The 18,544-nt window shown below is 35.1% G+C and overlaps 1 long non-coding RNA gene across 1 annotated transcript; it reads left to right on the top strand.

The window, feature by feature from the left end:
- Positions 1–4,564: 4,564 nt before the first annotated feature.
- On the top strand, positions 4,565–6,637 carry LOC143051838 (uncharacterized). Its single transcript, XR_012970916.1, has 3 exons — positions 4,565–4,720; positions 5,876–6,009; positions 6,490–6,637. It is a non-coding gene; the product is annotated as an uncharacterized LOC143051838 (long non-coding RNA).
- Positions 6,638–18,544: the final 11,907 nt, after the last annotated feature.

Here is an 18,544-nt window from a genome sequence, read left to right as displayed (position 1 = left end):
AAAATCAGATGGACAATAAGCAGGAAGACCAAAACAGATCCCAGGGAATGGCAGCCCGCCATCCTCACCAGTGCAACCCAGAAGTGGTGGAGGAGCTCGTGGTTATGGTATCGGAGAAGGAGCTGCGGGAGCTGGACCCTGAGGTACATGGAAGCTCTGGGTCCTTGTTAGAGGTAGGATGGGGGTCAGACGGGGGTCTGAGGGCGCCACTAAGGGAGAGGTACAGGGGGAGGTGGAGAAGAGGGAGGTCAACAAGAGGACCAGAAGTCGGCAAGACCGCTGGAGGAGAGCTGCCAGAAGGAAGGCCATGGCAGGGTCCTCATCTCCCCTACAGACAGCCTCACCTCAGGGGGTCCGGGTGGATGCCCATGGTCATGAGGGGGGTGTCGGGAACAGTCTGGCTTCCCCGCTCGGAGTGAGGTGTCAACATCTCACTTTGAAGGGCAGGCTGGATCAGTTGGGACTGGATTATCTTGTCCAGTTTCCGGCTGTGAAGCTCGGGGGCTAGGCCTGGAAAGACACATTATACAGAACATGTGGCCGAGGTGTTCCGTGACCTGAGTGTTTCCGATCCAGGGTTAGCCCGAGTGCGCCTCACTTCCCTGAGCACACTCTTTCGGGCCCAAGGAGTGCTGCGGTGGGGAACCCCATCCACTGGGTTATTAGCCAACTGGAGTCAGTGAGGCTGACTCTAAAGGACCTAAGTGCTGAGTGGGGAGCCATGGCCGCAGTGTGCAAATTTGCACAGTGGGAGGTACCGCCGACCTTCACGCTGTCTCCAATCAACTCCCCTGCAGTGCTCATGCACTGGAGGGCGCAGGTGGAGTTGATGGCTCTCTTACAGGGGCATCAGCGCCGGGTCTTTCTGGGGGAAGTCAACCTCAGCTCCAGAGAGCCGCCCAAGGGAAGCTCCCCCAGTGAGCAGGGGAGTCCATCAGCCAAAGCAGGAGTTTTCTGCAGGCTGGGGGCTCCAGTCTGCACACAGGGAGCTTCCAGGCCCATGGAGCAGGTTGGGGTGTTCAGTCCCAAGTGGCACCATCCAAGGCCCATACCTTCCCTCATGTCCCGGCCTGTACCCTCCCTCATGTCCCTCAGGGAGTAGTGGAGTGGAGCCCCAATTGTGCAGGGACCTTCCAGAGGCTTTTGACAGCCATATGCACCTATCGTTCCCTAAGCAAGATGGGGATGCCTTCCCAGAAATCCTTGGGGGATTTTCTTCGGGTGCGGTTGATCCCTGCTCATGTGGACCCAGTCAAGCTGGTTGAAGGGGTTGCAGTCTTTTGTGATCCAAAGACTTGGCCCCGAGTGCCGTTGAAGCTGGAACCGGGATGGGTCGGGACGGTGGGAATCCATCCCAAGAGTACCGGGCAGTTTGAGGATGCTACTCAGCACCGGTTTCATCAACTGGTGACTCATCCGAGTGTGTCTGTCCTTGGAGAGATGGGGGTGGATTTTACGATAGACGAGAAGCTGCATGCTCGTCAGATCTCCACTTTGAGATGGGCCCTCCAGTCGTATCGCTTCGACCAGCTTGTGGTCTTGCACATCAGGGGCGACCGACTGGACAGGGTTCACGGCCGTTCCCATCAAGACGTGTTGGAAGTTATGAGGGGCATTGCAGTTAACCCGGACCAGCTGATCCATCTTCACTGTTTCCAGGGGGGATGGCTCAGGTAAGAGAGTGGCAGCGCTCATACTGTAACGCCTACTTTGGGTTTGGAATGGGAGTTCATTCTTTTAGCTCTGAACAGAAGGACGCGTTGAGGTTGGTGCCTCCGTTTAGGATTCTCTTGGAAAGTGATGCCCCTTACTTTCCTTCGCCTAATGCACGACATGGCCACCCTCATTACCTGTATGAGGTGGCTAAGGCGGTGGGAAACGTGAGGGCAGACTCTCCGTGTGAGATTCTACGGGTGGCCCACCTCAATGGTGGCCGTCTGTACGGAGTTAACCCGTAGGCGGGCATCTCTCCCCTTGTAAATAGTTGTCATAAGAGCCCGTTGGCCATTTATAAATGAATTTAGAGCCCGTTGGCTCCCAATTATTTATGTTAAAGCCAGTTGGCTTCTGGTTAATAAATTAATGGCCCGTTGGCCAAGATGAAATAATTCATATATATATATATACATTTTGTCCCTGGTTTCACCTTTTTCATAAAGTTGGGGAAAGTGTAGTACCTCGGGGGTCGTCGGTGGTGCTCCACTGGCGGAGGAGACAGATCCGAAAGACGGAAGAGCCTCGTTCCGGATCTGGCAGTCGAAAACCTAGAATCAGAAGAAACACAAACGCTGAATCTATTCCATACAGTCTTTTCAGATAGTTATTAGTTTGTAGAAGCTTACAAGACTTTGACATATACAGCTAAGGATAATAATTCCTGGGGCAGAAAATGAAACAAATCGATTTTGATATATCCTTACCATGGAGAAATCAATTTCGAAAGTTGGGATTCCAAAACTATTATGGTGTTCTAGGTTTGTAAGAATGCTGGATGTTAGTACCAAATAATGGTACTGGCGGCTCGATCAATATATGCACTGTTACAATCTCACCTTTTCGTTGTCACTTTTTTTTAATTATATCATATGATATATATATATTTCTCTAACTCTTCGTCAATTTATCCCTTTCCGCGCCCATTGTATAACAAAATTTAATCAATGGTTCGTTTGATCTCAGTTCTTCATTGGTTAAAATCCGATTATGATGTCGCATTTTCTTGCTTTCCTCTGAATTTTCTATTGTGACGGCATGAAAAAAGGCGACCATGCCTGATGACGTCACATTGAAAAAACACATTTTTTGCAGATCATTCGAAAAGAAGGAATACGCTTGCCTGCATATTGTTTGAAAATCATTATAGAAACAGATTCTACCACCAAATCTCGTGTAATACGATATTTATTCACTCTCGACAGTTAAATTTTAAATATCTAAAACGCTCGGCGAGCCTCGCGTTTTAAATTTCAAAATTTAACTGTCTCGAGTGGATAAATATCGTATAAATAAAGGCAACAGTTGTATACCGCTGTTCAAACTCATAAATCCATGGACAAAAAACAAAATCGGGGTAACAAACTAAAACTGACGGAAACGCATAAATATAAGAGGAGAACAACGACACAACACTACAATGTAACTAACACACACAGAAACGGACCAAGCATCAGACAAAATCCCACGAGAATAACAAATATAACATCAAAACCAAATACATGAATTTGGGATAGACAAGTACCGTGACACGTCTTATCGCAATGTCAATTTACATTCAAAAATAAGAGAAAACAAACGACGCAACGTTAAATTGTAACACACACAGAAACGAACTATAATATAACAATGGCCATATTCCTGACTTGGTACAGGACATTTTTAAAGGAAAAAATGGTGGGTTGAACCTGGTTTTGTGGCATGCCAAACCTCGCACTTTAATGGCAATGTTAAATATAACATAGAAATGACAACATTATATTACAGGACTACAATACAAATAAATAGGAAAACGTATTAGACAAAGAAACACATGATTAATGAATAACAAAAAGCATCAGGTTTAAAATTTAATACGCCAAAAACACGCCTCGTCCACACAAGACTCACCAGTGACGCCCAGACATAAAAGATCGAAAGCGAAAAAAAGTACAAAGTTGTACAGCACTGAAGATCAAAAGTTGAAAAAGGTTGTGTCAAATACGGCTAAGTTGGCGATCCAAATATATAATATAAATAAGAATGGAAACATATCAAAGATTAATTATGAAGAATACTTCAAAAATTGGAAAGATTTCTTAAATGAAGTATTTTATAGATACTATGTTAAAACGGTATAATAATACAAACAGGACAAAATTAAAACAGTAAGGTGAAGATCCACTAAACACACAATCGTTAAAATTTGATCTTCAAATTTTTAATCTCAAACATTTTCTCTCGTTGACTCAGTTATCTGTTTGTTCATGGGAAAGGTGTTTTGTAGTATTAGATTGAATGTTACCAGAACAGTGGTATATTCTATAAGTTTATCCAATCCTTACAGTGACATTCTGTATTTATAATACAAAGGATGGGTGATACATGTATGACAGGAGACGTTGACTACAGCTACAGCATTCTGTTCGATCTTTTTCGTTTTTGTTTTTATCGTGTTTTGGCTATTGTGTTACTTATAGTTTCTGATGCATGCATCTTGGTATATGTTTGTTGTTGTTTTTGTTTTTGTTTTTTTTTTCAGTTCAATTCTGTAGTTTTGATTCGACAAAGTGTTAATATCCTCTCGGTACCTTCTTCAACATATCGTTGATATCTGTTGTAAATCTGAAGTGTATAATGCGATGTATTGCGCACTGATAAAATGTCAAGGTCATATATACTGACCCAGAATGATAAAAAAAAAAAAGATAAATAATGCTGGTTATTTTCCAACGACACTTTCGCTTCTTTCATTGCTCATCTAACTCTATTTACAATGTTTTTTTATATAATATGTCTGATGTTTTTTTATTACAACATTTATTAAAACCTACACAGTATAAAATCGAAAGCACCTTTCCTGGTAATTAAGCAATTAGTTATAAAGGTGGTTACATACTATTTGTTTACCTGTGTATATAAAGACGTTCTCCACCGAATACCAGACACTTTACTGTTAACCTACAGATCATCATGTGGTCAATGTTGATAATGCTCAGTTGTTTTATTGGTTGTGTGCAGAGTCAAAGTATGTACAATATTCTCATAGAGGGGGGATTATGTATATTGGTAAAGACACTTCATTTTTCTTTAATTAATATCTTACCACTTTCTCTGTCAAAATATATAATTTGTAACCTTGATGAGAAAAGCAAAATCGTTACTTTAATCTTTAATCTTTGATGTTTTGTTTATTTAAATGTTTATATCGTTTACAATGTTTCATTTATGTTAATTGTAATAAAGCTTTTATGGTATGATACTAAAAACATAAAGGGAGGGAATCGCTGAATTTTCATATGATGAAGACAAATCTTTCAACCAGTTAAATTAAGGTCTGTAGCTGGCATGTCAGTAACTGCTAGTACTTCTTTATTTATTTATTTATAATTGACATTTTCATTCGTTTCATCTGTTACCTATTCTGACATCGAACTCGGACTTCTTTATAACTGAGTTTTACTATGTGTATTGCTGTGTGTTTGTTTATTCTACATTGGCTAGAGGTATAGGGGAAGGGTTAATATCGCACAAAACATGTTTAACCCGAACTATTTTTGCGCCTGTCCAAAGTCATAAGCCTCTGTTGACATATTCCCCATTTTCATACTCAATTTCATTTACAATGTTGATACATAAGTGTCTCTCAGTTGTTAATGTAATTATGCTGTATTTGTGTACAGTCGTAAATTAATTTTGGGTATTCGTTGTTATTCCGTGGTTAACATGTCGACACGTACTATTACATTGTTTATTTGTGTATTTCTCTGTCCTGAGTGTTCCTGCATTTATTTGTACTGTATTCCTGTCGTGTAATGCTGTTGTTTCAGCGGTATTTTTAACATTGAGATAAAACGCGAAGTTTGTCTAGCAACAAAATTTGGTTCAACCCACCATATTTTTTTTAAATGTCCTGTATCATTACGAATATGGCAGCTGTTATCTAATAGTTTCCATGTATGTTGCCTTTTTTATCTTGTACTTCAGTGTATCTGTTGTTCCGCTGTTCTCCTTGTATAATTGATGTGTTTCCATCGGTTATAGTTTGTAACCCGGGTTTGTTTTCTCTCAATTGATTTATGAATTTTGAACAGCGGTAAACTACTGTTGCCATTACTTGAATCTTTAACTACAATTATTTTCAAACGGAATTTTATACATTTTTGTACGTATATATTTATAGCAGTACCTACCTGCCCATTCGGAATACCACTACCTAACATCCATTGTGGTAGGGGACAAGGTAGTCAAAACTGCCCGCCTTTGTTTTACTGTAACGTTCACCCGTTGGATGCGTTTGCTGTGTGTTGCATGAAGGTCAGTATTATACACTTAACGCTGATAAAATAAGAAATTGATAAACCTTCGTGTTAGTTATTCCTGATTCCCGATAAAGCGCTTCGGACGCACAAAAACTGTAAAGTTATGATTCTATTCAGGATGTGTTTTTTATCGTTCAGTGGCAACTTTTTGAAATGATGTCTGTCATACTGTTTTGCTTTTGTTGAATGTTAAACCATGCTGTTTATTATGTTTATTTTGTCCGATTTTGTTATTTCAGGGCCTTTAATACCTTACTGTAATGTAGCTGTGATGTCAGTATTCTTTTTTTTTATATTGTTGTATTTACAATGATAGTACACCGCATTATTTTGTTATCAACATAAGTCTACGCCTTTCCTCGTGTTAGAATCAATTGTTTACAAATTGGTTAATTAGCATTTTTATAAATATCACTTGCTGATATTTAACATTATTTTGAATATCTTACTGAAACGCATAACATTGATTTTCCAGCTACCTGGCTAACCTGGTATGCATCGTGTTGTTTGTACAAAGTAATGATGTCATCATAGATGTATGGATCCTACTTGCTGACCATTTTTTTGACACACATAAATACATAAACTATTTAATAAACTTGACTTTGAGATAAAAAATGAAAGACTTGTTCTTTTTTGTCGTAGCCCAATCCTGTCATGCAATTAATGTAATTCACATATGCGACATATGCGACATACCATGCATTAACTGCAATAAAGGGGTGTTTTGTGTTTCATGTGTTTCACAAAATGTCATTTTCTGTTTATTTCTTTGGGTTTTTTTTTTCTGTTTAATTTTAACGATTGTGTGTTTTGTGGATCTTCACCTTACTGTTTTAATTTTGTCCTGTTTGTATTATTATACCGTTTTAACATAGTATCTATAAAATACTTCATTTAAGAAATCTTTCCAATTTTTGAAGTATTCTTCATAATTAATCTTTCATATGTTTCAATTCTAATTAAGTTATTGAATCGTGCATACAATGATGGACTATTTGACCAAGAGTAGTCAGTGGTTTGGTTCTGACTTAGTTTATAAAATACGTTATACATTTCCCTGTTAATATATTGACAAAATTGAAAACATTATAGTGACGTCATTCTATTGTTGTATCTGTTCTTCAATTTCTTCTTTCGCGTATCTGTCTTTGGCATATTTGGATCACCAACGAGCATGAACTTCGAAAAGAGTATCTGCAACACAGTTATTTGCGGCTTGAGTAGCGTTGTGAATTATGCAGACCGAATTGCATGTTGTCTAAACCTATTGCACTTAAATCTAAGTGACAAATTGTGCTGGCTCTAATATAAGATAAAGGCTTATTTTTTTACTCAATACCAAAACATCTCTTTTAAACTGTAAAAAATGGAAAAATGTACTTCGATAAAAAATTATCTCAGTGCTGGCAAATTCCCAATAATGTTTACAAATTAACAGGACAGTTGGCATAATCAGACATCTATCATAACTCTGTAATCCTGTCTGTAAATATCGATCTTCCTATCTATAACTCTGTAATCCTGTCTGTAAAGATCGTTCTTCTTATCATAACTCTGTAATCCTGTCTGTAAATATCGGTCTTCCTTTTTATAACTTTAATTTCAACGTGAGTATTTTGAAAACTGATATCACTCATTCTTATATGCTAGATTTCTTTGTATCTAAGAAATCCAGTATGAGCTAAAAATAACAATCAAAGTAACATACTGTTGGACAAGCAATACTTATCATGATACAGTTTAAGTGGTTCATGCGATTTTTTGACATACTGTATTTTTTTTTTTTTTTATTTCCGCCGTAAAGTTAAACAACTGTTATTAAGCCTTTTAAATTCTTTATTATCGTCTTGAAATTAAACAACACAGTCACAACACAGTCACAACAATGGTTAGAACATGGGCATGTCACTTTGGTTGTTTGACATAATGATGATATATTATACAATATAATCATGTATAATATATGATAGCACGTAAAAGCTGTGGTTTCATAGACGATGTTCTGCAAGAATATAAATGTTTTGTCCACGAAACGTATAAATCATAATGAATAATTTGCATATGTGATATTATGTAGCAGTATTTTTATTTAATGACATTCGCATGTAATGCATAAGTAGACAGTGCCATAACTGCAGAATACAGACCAAGCAATGTATACCCTACACATGCATTTAATGATTGAAATTTCTTTTGAAGTATCCATACCATGGATTAATTAATTTCGAATGTTGGCATTCATAAAAATACCAAATGGTCGTCTATGTTTGTTAGAAAAATGGATTTTAGCATGCATTACATGAATAAAGTCTGACTAATTTTGTCATGTTCTACCGTGATAGTGGGAAGACAGTATTGAATGGTCATATGAGCACACATTCAAAATTATACTCTCAAACATTTTCTCTCGTCGACTCAGTTATCTGTTTGTTCATGAGAGAGGGTGTTTTGTAGTATTAGATTGAATGTTACCAGTACAGTGGTATATGCTGTAAGTTTATCCAATCCTTACAGTGACATTCTTTATTTATAATACAAAAGATGGGTGATGCATGTATGACAGGAGACGCTAACTACATCTACATTACTTATGTTCTCCTATTTTATTTTATTTTTGGTGTTCATGCGAGTTGCTTAGGTTGTATTATGTTTCTGTTTTCTCATGTATCATTTCTACGTGATCAGTAGCTTGCAGTATTTCAGATCTATGACTGATTTCCCTTCTATAATCCGAACTGAACTGTGTGTGGATGGTTTCTTTTTTGGAGAATCATAAGTCTTGCATGGCTTCAATGAACATTGCATTTAACATCAAATCAAACTACTTACCTTGTTTGTATTGAATACCTTAATGTCACAATATTCCATACAAACAATTGCACATTGCTGGCTCATCTGCATGTTCCACTAAAGAATTGTCCATTAGATTGACTGAAATTCTATCCGTATTGAAAGAGGGTCATCAGAAATACTCTGAATCTGTTTACTCGCGTAGTGGTATTAACCATATGTAGATTCTTAAAAACTCTTAAGAACTTCTGCATAATTTTAAATTTCAGTCTTTTTTCTCAAATTAGTTCTATCTAAACTTGTTTTCAACCTTGTATGCCACCACTCTCCATGTGGAATTGAAAAATCGTCTAAAAGAAATAAGCCACAATGCTTTTCAACATAAAAATGGTAGCATACGCTATAAATGTATTACTTTGGGATACCATAAGGAGTATTTTGTTAATAGTTAACACAAGGGTAAAAACGTGATACACAGATAAAATATTTTTGTTGAATTTGGAGGTACACTTTTTCAACAAATTGTCAGCATTCATATGCGAACAAACTGTGTGCCTCTCCTTATCGACCTCTTCATATTTTCATTTGAATCGGAGTTCCTTCGGACATTTGTCAAAAGCAAGAAGATCAAAGAAGCCAGGTTATTTTATTCACTTTCATATAAATTGATGATTTTCTTTCCATTAACATTCAAAACTTTTCTCATTGGCTTCGCTAATATATCCCCCAGAATTAGAAATTAAAGAAAAAAACATACACGACTTTCTCTGACTCATTGTTATACTTATACCTCGAATTTGACATACACAGTCATCTAAGTACCAGAATCTATTAACAAACGAGACGATTTTCATTTTGAAATTATCAAATTCCCTCATCTTAGTAGCAATATACCAACTTCACCTGCATATAGGATATACATTTCCCAATTTATTCGGTATTCAAGAGCCTGCAGCTCCTACTCAGACTCTCTAACACGTCACTAGTGTCTGAGCAAAATGTTGATGAACCAGGGGTATGTCAAAGAACGTCTCGTTTTTTATTAAATTCATCGGAAGGTACTTAGACCTTGTTGGTAAATATTCAGTTTCAACTTCACAAATGATATACGATGGTCTTGAAGTATAAATTCTGCGTATTGACGTTGTTTATTATCTTAATAACGTGTTATAATATTCTAGTATTATAGTATAATTAACTTCCGGTAATGGTGACACCCAGCGCTTTTCGTTGGTAAAGCAAAAAATGACTTGTTTTCTTCCTGTAAGCTAAATATACGCCATAAAAAATATTTAATCAAGATATTCTCATGCACAATGTCAACAACAGACCTATCTACGTTTTCAAACTACCTTAATATCGGTGAAATATACACAAATTACCCAGCAGCATGCGTTCCTGATAAACTGAAAACGCCAGCGGCTGAAAAGGCAAAATTACTAAAGTTTGAAGAGATAGATGTAGATTATTATGAGCCAGATGCCAGAATGGTTGGCTTCCGGACAAATCAAGATAGAGTCCGTCATTAGATTAAGGCATTAAATGTATATGTTTTTGAGTATCTTGGTGACCACCCTGAAAATAAAGACAAATATCAAATTGACTGGACCCATGATCCTGTAAAAGGGACACCTTCAAATCTTAAATCAATTGCCATTGATGTTCCCACCAAAGTAGACAAACATAATCCACTTATGTACAAATTGACACTGTTTCTTAAAACTGGAACATAACAAGTTAAGGGCACTATTATAAAACATTTGTCTCTCAGCATTTCTGAGTTTTAAGAGCTGTAGTTCACCACATAGTATCACAACAGTTACAAGATAATCATGATACTATGCAAAAACTCTCGACAGATATCTGTGCTTCTGACAATAATGATATTGATACAATTACCATAAATCATGACATTGATGATGAAACAGATCCCAAAACACTACTTGGGCACAATACTATAGATGTCAACTCTAATATAATTGATCTAAAACAGATAATACCTGAAGCTGAACTAGAAGCTATAGAAAATACAAATATGGTGGTTCAGTCAGCAATTAATACAAATGATATGAATGTGGCAAAACTTGACTCAAATTCTAAACCATCCTACCCACAGGGAAAAAATGTAAAAGAATCAAATGTATACTCTCGTGAAAGCTTTGAATCCATGTTGAAGACCGCAACTAATGATCTTGAAAATCAAATAACTATTGCAATAGAAAAATTATATGTACAGCTCACTCATTCTTTGAATGAACATTTAACATCATTTAATGACACAATGAGAACTCAAAATGATACATGTGTACAGATTAAAGACCTTCTTTTGAAATCTGATGCCTCATCAGGTCAACAAAGAATTTCTAAAAGCCTGGATTTAAGTGGTAAATTAATTATAACAGAAAAAGAAAATGCAGAATTGAAATTCACGCTATAGCAACTGAAATATGAAAGTTTGACTGAAATTGAAAGTTTAAAATCTGTTATCAACGTTTTAAAAGGTAGCATGATTGATATAGAAAATTCAAGCTCTGTTGTAGTGGAAAGCTTACGTAACTCCAATGCGAGTATGGTCAGTAGAATAAAAGCAAGAGATCAACAAAATCAACAACTCGAGGCTGATTTACGTAAACTCAAAACTGATATTGACAAGAAAGATGAACTCATATACTCATTCAAACAACACAACAATCATGAAATTCGCAACAACAAAAATAAAAATTGGACACAAGTTCAACCTAAAAAGCCAGACTCCACTGAAACAAAGGCTTCTCTGAACAAACCTCAAGTCCTACTTATAGGCACGGTATGATACTAAACCCCTAACGGGAAGGATTGTGCCTGATGTTCATATGATGAAATCATAATCTTTCAGTCAGTTTAATTGAAATCTGGAGCTGGCATGTCAGTTAACTGCTAGTAGTCTGTTGTTATTTATGTATTATTGTCATTTTGTTTATTTTCTTTGGTTACATCTTCTGACATCAGACTCGGACTTCTCTTGGACTGAATTTTAATGTGCGTATTGTTATGCGTTTACTTTTCTACATTGGCTAGAGGTATAGGAGGAGGGTTGAGATCTCACAAAAATGTTTAACCCCGCCGCGTAGTAGTTTTTATAACCTGATAATGGAAGAGAACAAGGCAATTCCAACCATAGTGACCGTCCACCCTACAGACGACCAAGAAAATACACATATTTACTGAATAACATTTATTGACATTTTGTTATTTTGTAAATTCTTGTAGTTATTCACTTTACTTTATTTTGTTGTTAGTATATTTGATTTGGGGTTTTTTTGTTTTGTTTTTTCTAAATATTAGTATAAAAAATAATAGTAACATTTATATATGTTCCAATGACTAAAGTACATAATAAAAGTACTAACCTTAGTAAAGGTATTACAAATAGAACATTTATATCTAACATAACAATTTGCACATGGAACATCGGTGGCCTCATCTCCGCAAATCTGAATAAATTAACAGATTCTATTTTTTTTTTAAATAATATAACAGCTTATGATATAGTACTGTTAACTGAGACACATATTGGCAAAGATGACACAATTTTGACAGACATATATAAACTATTTAATAAACTGTACTTTTCTTAAATATTTGAAAAACGTGTTCTTCTTGGCGTCGCCGAACCGTGTCATGCAACTGAATCAATTTTCAAATGCGACATACCATGCATTAAATGCCATGAGCAATAGGGTGCTTCTTGTTTCATATGTTTTACAAACTGTCATTTTCGGTGATTTCCTTATATTGTTTCTATTTTATTTTGATGATTAAGTGTTTGGTGTTTCTTTACCTTACTGTTGTTGTGGTTTTTTTTTTATCTTGTTAGTATTATTTAACCGTTTTACATATTATTTATAAAAGACTTTATTTGGTTCTATATTTTGGAGAAGTCTTCATTATTAATCATTCATATGATTCCATTCTAAATTTAATTTTTGAGCTGTGCATACATTCGGTGGAATTTTCGTCCCCGAGTAGTAAGTGCTTTGGTACTGGAATGAATTATAAAATACGTTATATATTTTCCTTTTAATAATAAAATTAATAATTAAAACATTGCAGTGACGTCATTCTATTGTTGTACCCATTCTGCATTGCAGTGATTGGACAAACAAGGGTTTGGATAACAAAAATAATTCGTGATACAAATTAATTGCGTAAACGTTAGAGTTAAGAACGGAGATTGAACAGGCTGATAGTATAAAAACCGTACCGTGTCAGGGCTGTATAGCCAGTCAGGATCGTTAAACACTTCCATTTGTTGTAAAGTGGATTTATGCACAGGTATAAACTAGTACTTTGCACCAAATTTCACATTTATTGAAATACAAATCGTTTTTCTTGTTTGTTAAATCTTATCTGCTCTTTTTTAAAGCTATATTCATAGCTGCAAACGCTGTGTTATGTAAACCAGTTCTACAGGAGAAGTTTGAGATCTTTTTCTCAAAGATTCTGATAAATAAATGGAAAGATATGCATATATTTTCATGGACAGAAAAACACTGCAAGATTTAGGACACAAGCGTCCAGTTCCGTCTTCATATACTAGTACTGTATATTCCAAAAATATTGCGATGTTTTTATAATTGCGAAAAATACGACATGGTTATAATCACTATAATTTAAACTCGCATTCAAAAAAAAATTATATGAATTAAACTGGATTTTCCTCAATATCTCAAAATTTAAAATCCGCAATAATAGTGCTTCGCAATATGCACGCAATAATTCCTGAATTTACAGTTCCCTGTACGAATCTACAGCAATAATATAAAATCAAACTGCGGCAAGGTCTGCATAAAGAAAAACTAATGCTCAAAATTCATTCATGAACTTTTACCATCAACATTCAATAAGCACATTTCCAATACATCTGCTTTCATTGAAAACCAAATTCTCAGCTGAACCCCTGTGGACAAATAAGAATGAGTTTCATACACAAGAAAATCTTGCACTAAACTAACAAACTCGCCGGTGTCAAAAACATTACCTATATCCACTTCAGGATTACCAATGTACTTAACAAAATTATATATAAATGTTAGCTATTAAGGAAACAGTTAGTACGAGCCAATTATTATCACCTGACAAAACATGAAAGCTTCGATACCTTTAAGGATAAAAAAATATATATACCTTGGAAGTTTAGCTTTGCTAATGTTAGCAAATCTGTATTTGCTTTTAAAGAGCTCACAATATTTTAGTAAATACAATAACATGTTTAAGAAAAATTTCATCCTGAACCGCTGAATTGTCAAAATGCAGATTTAAATATACTGTCCCGCTGTAGTATTACATGTTTTTGGTTTTCATTCAACACACCGAGTTTCTGTACAAAAACAAATGATCTCTGTAGTTAGATTGTGCAAATCATATTTTATACTACTAGTAAAAAGTAAAATCACAAAAATACTGAACTTAGAGGAAAATCAATTCGGAAAGTCTATAATCACATGGCAAAATCAAATAACAAAACGCATCAAAAACGAATGGACAAGAACTGTCATATTCCTGACTTGGTACAGGCATTTTCAAATGTAGAAAATGGTGGATTAAACCTGGTTTTATAGCGCTAACCCTCTCACTTTGATGACAGTCTCATCAAATTCCGTTATATTTACATTGATGCGTTAACTAAACAGACACAATAAATAAAATAGTCAGAATATGGGTACATCGTATAACTTATATGTGAGCTACGTTTTGGTTGTCAGTGAATTGTTTAACAAATTCATTTTAAAATTACCTGGAATCATTTCAAAGTCAAAATTAATCACTGCCTTAAGTTATCTCTAGGTAAAACGTTTTATCTTTTCTTCATTTGTCCACATCTGATGAGCAATTTGGTCAGAACAAAAATGCATAATGGATCCATAGCCCTTATATGAACGAACTTGCATCAGTATAAGCTAACCTGTCAGTGACGAATGCCAAAAGCTTTTTAAATGACATATGATCCAGCTTAACTCTAGAGTCCCAAGTGAATCGCTCGTGTACCTATAAAGTGAGAGGTTTAATGCTATAAAACCAGGTCAAATCACCCATTTTCTACATTACCCAGTTGTTGTCCATTCGTTTGATGTGTTTTGTCATTTGAATTGTTGCCATGTGATTAGGAACTTTCCGATTGAATTTTCCTCGGAGTTCAGTATTTTTGTGATTTTACTTTTTACAAAGTGATGTGAATGTCTTGTCAAGATTCTATATATTACATGATGCTGATAGATAATGCAATGATTTTACCAATTGCCGCTTTAACTTTCCTTGCAATCGTATTACAAGGATTTACAAGTGCTAAAGCAATAAAATCAAAAATATTCCACATTTCGGGTTTATCCCTTTGTATATCCCATACAAAACGAAGCCAATCTGAACCGTTCTGTGGCTTCACACCCTTTTTCATATTTTGTTCTTCAAGAAACCAGCAGACAATAAATCTGACAATACTTCTTCAGTATCTTCAAATCCGAATCCTTTATTTAGATATACTATAATTTTGAATCCTTCGTAAATATTTTACTGGAGGTTTTAGTGACAATATAACAACCTAATCCCAACCCTAAGGTTAAGCCGCAAAATCTTGTGAAAATTTGCTCTTCTTCTAGAATAGTAGATGAATACGTCTGGTCTGTTTCATGATTTCCGGATGGCGATGGCCCTAGATATCATAACTATTTTAATTCACTTTTTACAGATAAAAGATATGATATTTGGAGCATAATTGTTTTAGAATTAAATGATATAATATACGAGAGGAAGATTTCAGAACTACAAAATAATTCATGTTGCTTGTATACTTTTTATCTCTTCATTTGTGGTCATTCATTACGTTTAATAGAATTGTATTTGAAATAAAATCAACTCGCACGCAATGTCCTTACCCTTCAAGTGATGTTTTCCCTTTTTTTATTCACTCTAAACGAAATGATACCATTGTCTTCGTTAGGAATATACTTTCATGGTTGTCTTTATCCCTTTTGAGACACCGAATGAATGTGAAGGTATTCACTGAAAAAACATAATGTAGCTTGCATCGTGTCCTCGTGTGCCTAAACATCGGTTTCACCAAAAAAAACTTAAGACTAATATTGGTCTTAAGTCATGAATTTATTCAATCAGTATTCTTACGATCAATCTCAATCGTAAGTTTCTTAGTGAAATCGACTACAGGTCTTTTAAATTAGGAGTCCTTAGTTTATAAAAAGGTCATGGTATATTATCAGTTTGAAAGTTTGCTTGATATTGATAAATTTAAGAAACCGTTATAGTTGATGTCACAACTTCAACATATTTGTCCTGGTGTTATGCTAAGTAGGTAACATTGTCCAATTTGGCCATTATTCTTTATGCTCTGGACACTTATCAAGTGTTTTTGTTCTTTTTCAACTTGATTGTGTACGTTCTTAATAGATAGTCATACATCAATATCGGCACACTACTAGTACTTGTGTTGTTGGGTTTTTTTTTATTGAATTAAATGTCAACCGAAGTTCAGCTATATACTAGAATTTAGTTTTCGTATACCAAAGGGAAAATTTAACAGAGTTACGTTGTCACTTTCTACAATGTTATAGAAAGAAATATATATATACAAGAGTTCTGCACGTTTTACGAGGGTTATCCGTACAGTTTGAGGACTATCTCAATAAAATATTATTTACCCGTCCGAAATAAATAAAACACGTAAAAAAAATTATAACTAATTTTATGATTAAGTGTACAAAATTTTATTTCAGTACCTGCTTGAATAATCGCATTTTCATCAATTTTGGAATCTTAAGAAACTTTCACCCGGAGCACTCAAACAAATATTTCTGACGTTCTGACGTTCCGACGTTCGACGACGTTAACATTTTAACTTTTCTCAAAGTAGTCCCCTACCAAAGCAATTCATTTGAATCCAAGTAAATCAATTTCTAAATGAGTTTTTAGAGAAGTGAGGGCCGGTGCATTGTCTTGGTGACTGTTGTTTAGTTTCCGGATCGTAGTTATTATGCTTATGTCGAATGTAATTATTCTGTCTAGAAATCGTATGCCACCACGAGAAACTTTTTTAATAAATTGTTCCATTCTTTTTGTTAAATGTTCTGCTGTACAAAGTCGCGGTACCCTTCTATCACATTTAAATCATTTACTAAAATGTAGTTCGCTGTATACATGTACTTAGAAATGTCACAATTTTGTCTGCAACTTCGTGAACTGTTTGTCGCTGGTCACTGTTGATAACGTCCAGAACTTCATCTTTAATCGCATCTGATACCCGGAAAGATGGCCTTCCTTCCCGCCCATTGTCTCCAGATCGTCTTTTTCGTCCCTAAACCTTTTGTGTCACTTGAATACCAATGAATGTCTAACTTTGCTATGTTTCTCAGACTGTTTTAAGAATTTGTGTGTTTCTTTTGGCGTGTTTCCTAAGTCTAAACAAAACTTTATAACCGCCAGCTGCTCCACCTTTTCCGTAAATTTCTTTTTTTTTCAGTGATGCCGATTCTGGATTCAATGATTCAAATTGAGATTTCTCCGCCATTTCAAAATTTTGACCATTCAAATTTATTAGGTTTAACGTCAAGACTATTGTCGACATCACAATATAAGTTTCATGCATATTTTCGTTGGTTTTTAAACTTAAAATAACAAAAATATGAAAACACCAGCCTGCATGTTATGTGATATTTTCGCTATGTTCTGGGTCCCTATTGCCTATATTCATATGAAGTAAGCGTTATTATTTCGCATATAAAATTAGACAAATATTGATCTAACGTGACTAGGATATAGTTCAGAATTAAAGATATGCAAAAAGAATTTACCTGACATGCTATTTCTACGCAGACTACAGCTTGTCCATGGACTTTACGGACAACCCTCGTACATTATATATTGCCTTTTTTTCTTTATACACTGTTTAGCAAATTAATAAACTTACCACAAATTAATCATCGTTTTTATTTCGGTTACGTAATTCACTCATAACTGTTGATTTAAGATGGTGTTACTACACTTTTTTATACTTTACATTTCATTCTTCATAACTGATGACGTCCTGATTCATAAACAAATTATTAATCGCTGATGGCATTTCTTTGAAACGAATTAAAATTCATCACACCTATAACGCATATCCCGAAAAATATATAATATAACAATTTTAAGGACAAAATGAATTTCTTTCTGCAATTAATACATGGTCGCAGTTTGGGCTTACATTTTGTTATTTCTCAATTACCATAACTACTTCTCGAACCTTCATCGAATTTTATGAAAATACCGAAGAAGCTTTTTCTATGACTAATGTCTAAAGCTAAAATTTTGAAAACATTTGTTTTCGTTCATTTTTCTGTTCTTTTCTGATAGACAGATAGCCGGACTCTTCTTTACGCAATTAATTGTTTTACATGCTCAATTTATAAACCTTCATAGATTGTCGTGAAATATTCCAGATCAAGAAAAATATCTCAAAAGAAAATTTAAGATTTTTTTTAAATCCCTTTAAAGAAATGATAAATTGATTCACTTTTTGTGGGGAGAAATCCTAGATGTTCCAGAATTTTTTATATTGAACCTCTCAGAATTTTTTTTTGTTTGTGTTCATTAAAAGGTGCTTTTGTCGATTGTATGCTCACTCACGGCACCCTTTAAACTTATTTAAAAGTTATATTAGTTTGGACGTTTTCTCTAAAACAAATGACCATTAGGCTAGCTTCCAG

Source organism: Mytilus galloprovincialis, chromosome 11 (assembly GCF_965363235.1).
Source record: "Mytilus galloprovincialis chromosome 11, xbMytGall1.hap1.1, whole genome shotgun sequence".
Taxonomy (NCBI): domain Eukaryota; kingdom Metazoa; phylum Mollusca; class Bivalvia; order Mytilida; family Mytilidae; genus Mytilus; species Mytilus galloprovincialis.
Note: the sequence above shows the minus strand (reverse complement) of the source record. Positions and strands in the feature narration are given on the sequence as shown.